The sequence below is a fragment of the Haemaphysalis longicornis genome, unplaced genomic scaffold, assembly GCF_048455015.1.
Source record: "Haemaphysalis longicornis isolate Haplotype H1 unplaced genomic scaffold, Haemaphysalis longicornis Haplotype H1 scaffold_7, whole genome shotgun sequence".
Taxonomy (NCBI): domain Eukaryota; kingdom Metazoa; phylum Arthropoda; class Arachnida; order Ixodida; family Ixodidae; genus Haemaphysalis; species Haemaphysalis longicornis.
Window position 1 is genome coordinate 184,702,818 of NW_027526422.1, and position 7,160 is coordinate 184,709,977.

Here is a 7,160-nt window from a genome sequence, read left to right on the forward strand (position 1 = left end):
AATGCCACCTATCGGGAGCCGGGACGTGTTCCAATTTATTTTAGGATTCGTGAACTGTGTCTGTTCTTAATTATTGTCATTCTTTTTCCTGACCTGAAGGGAACCCGTATCACTGTTGGTTTCAGCTGCATCTGTTCCTAATTGTAGAGAGAGGTACTGCGAAAGTTCGTGTTTCAAACTTCCACCGTATATAAGCCATCAAAACGCAAAGAACGAAAGCCAAAGGCTCACAATGGATTTCCACAAAGCGAACATGATTTTAACGGTGGGGTTTGCGGCGGTAAAGACAATAAAACAAAAACACCCAAAGAAAAAATGGTTCCCGTGGTAGCAATCAAACATGGGTTCCCCGCGTAGGGATAACAGATTGTGGTGTTTAGCGCGCCGACGCAACGCAGGCGATAAGGCGCGCCGTAGTGGAGGGCTCCGGATTAATTTTGACCACCTGAGGATCTTTAAAGTGCGCCGAAATCTCGTTCACACGGGCGTTTTTGCTAAGCGGCCGCCATGGGCGTAAGGATAGTTACGTCTTCCCGAATTCCTTATTCGGATACGGCAGGAACAGTTTCTAATTACGGCTTTCAATCGCACTCAGAGTGTGTGAGAAAACTTCACATTTGAACCACCTTGACCTGATTGATTGGTTGATGATTGTTGTTTTTAACCCGCCGACGCAACGCAGGCGATGAGGCGTGCCGTAGTGGAGTTATCCGGTTAATTTTCACCACCTGGGGATCTTTAACCTGCGCCGAACGTTTTTACAGACGGGCGTTTCGGCATTATGCCTCCATCAGAAACGCTTCCCCACAGCCGAACCAGCATCCTCGTGCCCGGCAGCGCAACGCCTTAGCAACTGAGGCACCACGGCGCGTTTTAATCACCTTTCTCTCAATAAAGCAGCGTTCATAATTTTTCAATAAACAAGAAATCTTCATTCCATACGACACATTTTAAGGTAGAGATCTTCCCAAGAGCAAAACATATCTATTGCCATTTACTTTCCTTGAGGGCCAGAAGGGATGGTGAAGGTGGTGCTTGAAATTATTACACTACCAACACAACAAAGCAGTGGTATTTTCATACAAATGTAAATACACATAATTGTAAAATGTTCGCTAGGTGTCATGAAAAAAATATTTATCAGTAATCGTTTGAATTTCTGCAGGCAGTTGGTTTCAGTCACGTGATGTAGTCTCTTAAACTTCAATAATTATAAAACCAGGCTTTTCAAACAGTCAACATTGCAGTACCGGAGTGTTTATGGTCGGTGTTTGACGCAGCGTTACAGCGCCGGCACTCCAAAAGACACAGCCACCGACACACACACACACACACATATATATATATATATATTGTGAGCACAGGAGTCATCGTTATCTCGTAACTGTTAGTCGACTGGCCAATCCCACCTAGCAACTCATCATCAGTGTGGCGCACGCGAGCACCACTCCATCTTCTTCATCTTTCATCCTCGCGCATTCCTTCTTGACCATCGCTTTTCGCAACGGCCTCTCGGCGAGGTTGTGTCGTCATTAAACGCGTCCTTCGAGTCGCCCGTGTCCGAGTCTTGCACGTGGTGGAGGTGCACCTCGATCAACGTACGCTCTCCCCGGCTTCTCCCTGGAGCTTCGCTCAGGTCGGCGTGTCCATCTTCCCCCTCACAGCATGCCAGACGGTGATCTGACCAACCCTGCCGATGGCCAAGCACCCGCAAGCCCGCTTGCCCCAGCGTGGATGATCACCAGCCCGCAGCGAGACCCTCAGAAGTTTTCAGGACTCCCTGGAGACGACGTTGAGGATTGGCTCGACGATTATAACCAGGTGAGCGCTTTCAATCGGTGGGACGATAAGCTCAAGCTCGCCAGCGTCAGTTTTCATCTAAGAGAAGTCGCTAGGCCATGGTACCTGAATAACAAGGAGGACTTAACTGACTGGTCGCGGTTCACCGCAGAAATACGTCGAATTTTGGCACGTCCACTTTGCGCTCAGACGCGGCCAAGAAGACGCTTGCTGAACGCTATCAGCACACCACCGAATCGTACACGTCGTACATTGAAGACGTTTTGGCTTTATGTAAGCGAGTGAACCGAGAAATGGCTGAGTCTGATCGAGTGAAGCACATCCTCAAGGGCATTTCTTCCTTTGCGTTCAACGCGCTCGCCGTGCAAAACCCTACCACCGTGGGTGATATCGTGGCGATTTGTCAGCGCCTAGCTGATCTCCAGGCCTCGCCTGCAGCCATCATCTTCCGACACACTTGTACCTGATCAAGGCAACCTGCGCGCCATGATAAGAGCAATAATTCGCGAAGAGCTGCATGAGCAGACGTCATCGAGCTTTCCGGTGGTGCAGCCACAGACATTCGGCTCCAGTCTGCGGGAGATTATCAAGGAAGAATTGGCCGCAGTCACGTGCACTTCACCTCCGAAGCCCGACTTTCGCGCCGGGCCTGCGCACTCTGATGTGGTTGCTATGCCACACATCCCTTCCTCGCCACCCGTTCCTGAGGCTCCCCATGTTCACCTGGCCCCCGCCTCCGCTGCATACCAACCGGCCACTTACCATGCACCATACCACCCACCATGGCGGCCGCCTCGCCCAACATGCTACTACTGCGGCATCCGGGGCCATATTTCCAAGTTCTGCCGATGGCGCCAGCGCGATGAACGTCAAGTATTTTCTACTCCGCCACGTGGTGATTCTCGGTACACATACGACTACCGACCGCAGCCATTTGCCTATTCTCGCCGCCGCTCACCTTCTCCTCCGGACTCCGTTGATCATCATGCCACCAGCAGGTCTGACCGCCGCCGATCCCCTTCACCTTTCCATCGATTTTCGTCTCCTTTCCGTCCAGCCTCTCAGAACGTCGACCGCCGCGCGGAAAACTAGGAGCCGCAGTTCAGGGAGGTAGAACTGCGTCACACGGAAAAAAGACAAGTCCTCCTTACCGGCCATGCAATATTTTGGAAGTTGTTGTCGAAGGAATTCCCGTCGAAACTTTAGTGGACACTGGCGCGAGCATTTCCATTATTCATGCAGACTTGTGTTCGCGGCTACGGAAGGTCAGAACTCCTTATGTTGGTCCTGCTCTACGCGGCGCCAACAAAAATGTCATTCAGCCTTTCGGGCAGTGTACAGCGCGTGTATTCATCGAAGGCATCCGCCATCACATTCTCTTCGCAGTATTAGCCCCATGTGCTCATCAAATGATCCTAGGTTGGGACTTCTTGTCATGAGCATCTGCTATCATTTCCTGTCGGGCACCCGCCCTTTCTCTTACTGACACGGCTTTCGACACGGTACCGGATGGGCGAATACATCAATTGGTGGCAACTTCCGATTTTGTTCTGCCTCCTGGAGAATCCGTGTTTTCCATCACGTCTGACAGCATTGTCGATGGCGATGTGCTCATCGTGCCAGCTGGACACTTCATTCCCAAAGGACTTATGATACCGGCATGCCTTGTCCGTTTTTCTTCCGCTTCAGCTCTTGTAGCCGCTGTGAACACTACGACTGAACCTATTTTGCTACCTCGAGGCGCTACTGTTGCTTCTGTGCCCCGCGACAATCCCGTAATCGTTCTTCCGGTCTCCTCGCTTTCTTCGGACCAACCGAGCCACGCATCAAAGCCCTCGCCCTCCTTTTTTGCTAGTATCATCAGTTCTGAGCTCACCTCGGATCAAAGAGAAGCATTGCTCAAGTTGTTGACTAAGCACCAAGGATCATTTGACAGCTACTCTTCCGTCCTTGGCCATACGTCTGCCGCAACCCATCGAATCGAAACGGACAACTCCTGCATCGTCCGTCGCCGCCCATATCGTGTGTCTCCGTCAGAAAAAAAAATTATTCAGGAAAACGTGGATGATGTGCTGAAGCGGGACATCATTCGGCCCTCATCGAGCTCTTGGTCATCACCCGTTGTACTAGTTGGGAAGAAAGACGGAAGCGTGCGATTTTGTGTCGATTACCGAGCCCTGAACAAGACAACTCGTAAAGATGTATACCCGATGCCGCGTATCGACGACGCTCTAGATACCTTGCAAGGAGCACAATTTTTCTCCAGCCTTGACCTTCGGTCAGGATACTGGCAAATTCCTATGGATGTGGCCGACAAGGAAAAAACAGCCTTCGCCACACTAGATGGTTTTTTTTAGTTTAACGTTATGCCTTTCGGGTTATGCAACGCGCCTGCAACCTTTGAGCGCTTGATTGACAATGTTCTTCGTGGCTTAAAGTGGAAGACGTGCCTCTGCTACCTTGACGACACTGTTATCTTTTCCTCTACCTTTGACGAACACCTTCACCGTCTAGACGTAGTTTTAACGAGCCTCGCCAATGCTGGCTTGCAAATAAACACCAAAAAGTGTCGCTTTGCGAGCAAATCAATCAAAGTTCTGGGGCATGTCGTCAGCAGTGATGGAATTCGCCCCGATCCCCACAAGATCAACGCCGGAGTTAATTTTCCGCGACCTCTTCTCAAAAAGACCTTCGAAGCTTTCTGGGCCTGGCATCCTACTTTCGTCGATTCATCCGTAATTTTGCCCAAATAGCGTCGCCACTGAACAAACTACTAGCATCTGCGACCCCTTTTACCTGGTCTGGTGACTGCGAAGCGGCATTCCAGACACTCAAGGATGCCTTGACTTCTGGACCAGTTCTATGCCACTTTGATGATGGTGCTCCCACTGTACTCCACACGGACGCCAGTGGACACGGTATCGGCGCGGTCCTCCTACAACGCAACTCATCATCAGTAGAGCAAGTTGTTGCCTGTGCAAGCCGGACTTTAACACCTGCGGAGCAAAACTACACTATAACGGAAAAGGAATGCCTTGCCGTTGTTTGGTCCGTCCAATAATTTAGACCGTACTTGTACGGGCGTCATTTCTCGGTTGTGACTGACCATCACGCGCTTTGCTGGTTGTCGTCACTGAAAAATTTGTCGGGCCGTCTCGGTCGTTGGATTCTCCGCTTACAAGAATATAATTTTACAGTGACCTATAAGTCAGGGAAGAAACACATGGATGCGGACGCTGTTTCCCGCTGCCCGTTGTCGCCTCAGTCAGATGATGAGCATCCTGGTGTTAACTCCCTAATTTTGCCGATTGCACCTGCACATTACGATGCCTACAACTTGCCTGATAACCTTATCTCTCTGCAGCGGGCTACACGTACTGCCGAGACCTCATCAATCACCTCGGCGGCTTGGCGCAGCCTTCTAACAGTCGCTCACGTCGCCAGCTGGACAAATTTCGGCTTTTGAATGGCGCTCTGTATCACTACAATTACCATACTACCGGCGACAGATGGGTTCCTGTGATTACCCGATCGCTTCGTAAAGAGGTTCTAGAAGTGTTCCACGATGCCGCCACCGCTGGCCATCTGGCGTTTCGCAAAATGTACGACCGCGTCAAGAGCCGGTTCTTCTGGCCTGGCCTCGCCACCAGTGTCGCCAAGTATGTTGCATCTTGCGCTGCTTGCCAGCTCCGAAAACATAAAACCACGGTACCTGAGGGACAGTTACAACCCATGCCTTGTCCGTCCGCTCCATTCCACGTGGTGGGAATTGACTTGTACGGGCCCTTGCCATTCACGACAGCAGGTAACCGTTGGATCGTCACTGCGGTAGACCATTTAACCAGATACGCCGAAGCTGCCCCGCTTCGTACCGGCTGCGCTTCAGAGGTGGCTCATTTCTTTCTAAAAGACATATAATTGCGACACGGCCCTCCCCGCATTCTTCTCAGTGACCGCGGGAAAACCTTCCTCTCAACACTGCTGAATGAAGTTCTTCGCGCTGCTGGTACCGTCCACAAAACCACATCGAGCTACTATCCCCAAACAAATGGGCTTACTGAGCGATTTCACCGTACCCTCTTCGATATGCTTTCGTTTTATATAAGCCCTGACCACACGAATTGGGACACCGTTTTACCCTTCGTCACGTATGCGTACAACACCGCAACACAACGAACTACTGGCTTTTCGCCCTTCTTTCTCGTTTACGGCCGCCCTCCATCTTCCGTCCTCGATGCTGCTTTCTTCTTTTCTGCACCTGCCTCTCCGCAAGCGGATGTCCCAGGAGAGTTTGTCTCTCACCTTGAACACTGCCGCCGTCTCGCACAGTTGAACACCCAGACCTGTCAAGAAGACCGCTAGTCTCGTCATGATGCAACGCATCGGACTGTTTCCTTTCAACCAGGTGATGAAGTGTTACTTGCGACTGCAATGCGTGCAGTGGGATTATGCGAAAAGTTCCTTCCACGTTTCATCGGTCCTTGCACCGTTCTGGAGCAGACTTCTCCAGTTAACTATCGAGTGGCTCCTACTTCCCACACGTCCGACCGTCGGCGCCGCCGAACTGAAATAGTCCATGTCTCGCGCATCCAGCCATTTCATCGGCGCCCACCGTCTCTTTAGCGCCCGGAGGCGCCGCTTCCGCCGGGGGGGAAATATTGTGAGCACAGGAGTCATCGTTCCCTCGTAACTGTTAGTCGACTGGCCAATCCCACCTAGCAACTCATCATCAGTGTGGCGCACGCGAGCACCACTCCATCTTCTTCATCTTTCATCCTCGCGCCTTCTTGACCATCGCTTTGCGCAACGGCCTCTCGGCGAGGTTGCGTCGTCATTAAATGCGTCTCTCGAGTCGCCCGTGTCCGAGTCTTGCAATATAGATATATATATATATATATATAATATATATATATATATATATATATATATAAATATATATATATATATATATATATATATATATATATATATATATATACATTGTAACGAGAGTAATGAACAAATGCAATAGACGCAACATGCCATCCAGACATCGGGGTATGTGCCTCACCAGCAGAGCCCATGTAGGATTATGCCGAATCCCCACACGGGGATATGCTCCAAAGAGGTGTCAGGGAAGACGATGAACCCCAGGACGTGCATGCGCCAGAAAACGCGCTTGGTGATCGCAACGCTCAGATCTGCGTTATCCATCGGCTTCTCTCCTGCAATTAAACAGCCTCAACCGGCTACCGGCGTGTCGGCTGTCTTCTTGACAAGTGGTGGAGGTGAGGAGTTTCGATCCCGCCCTGGAGCTTCGTTCCCGGACGCTACCACTCCCAATGTCCAGAGAAACCAGTCAGCCTGTGATCTGTCGCGGC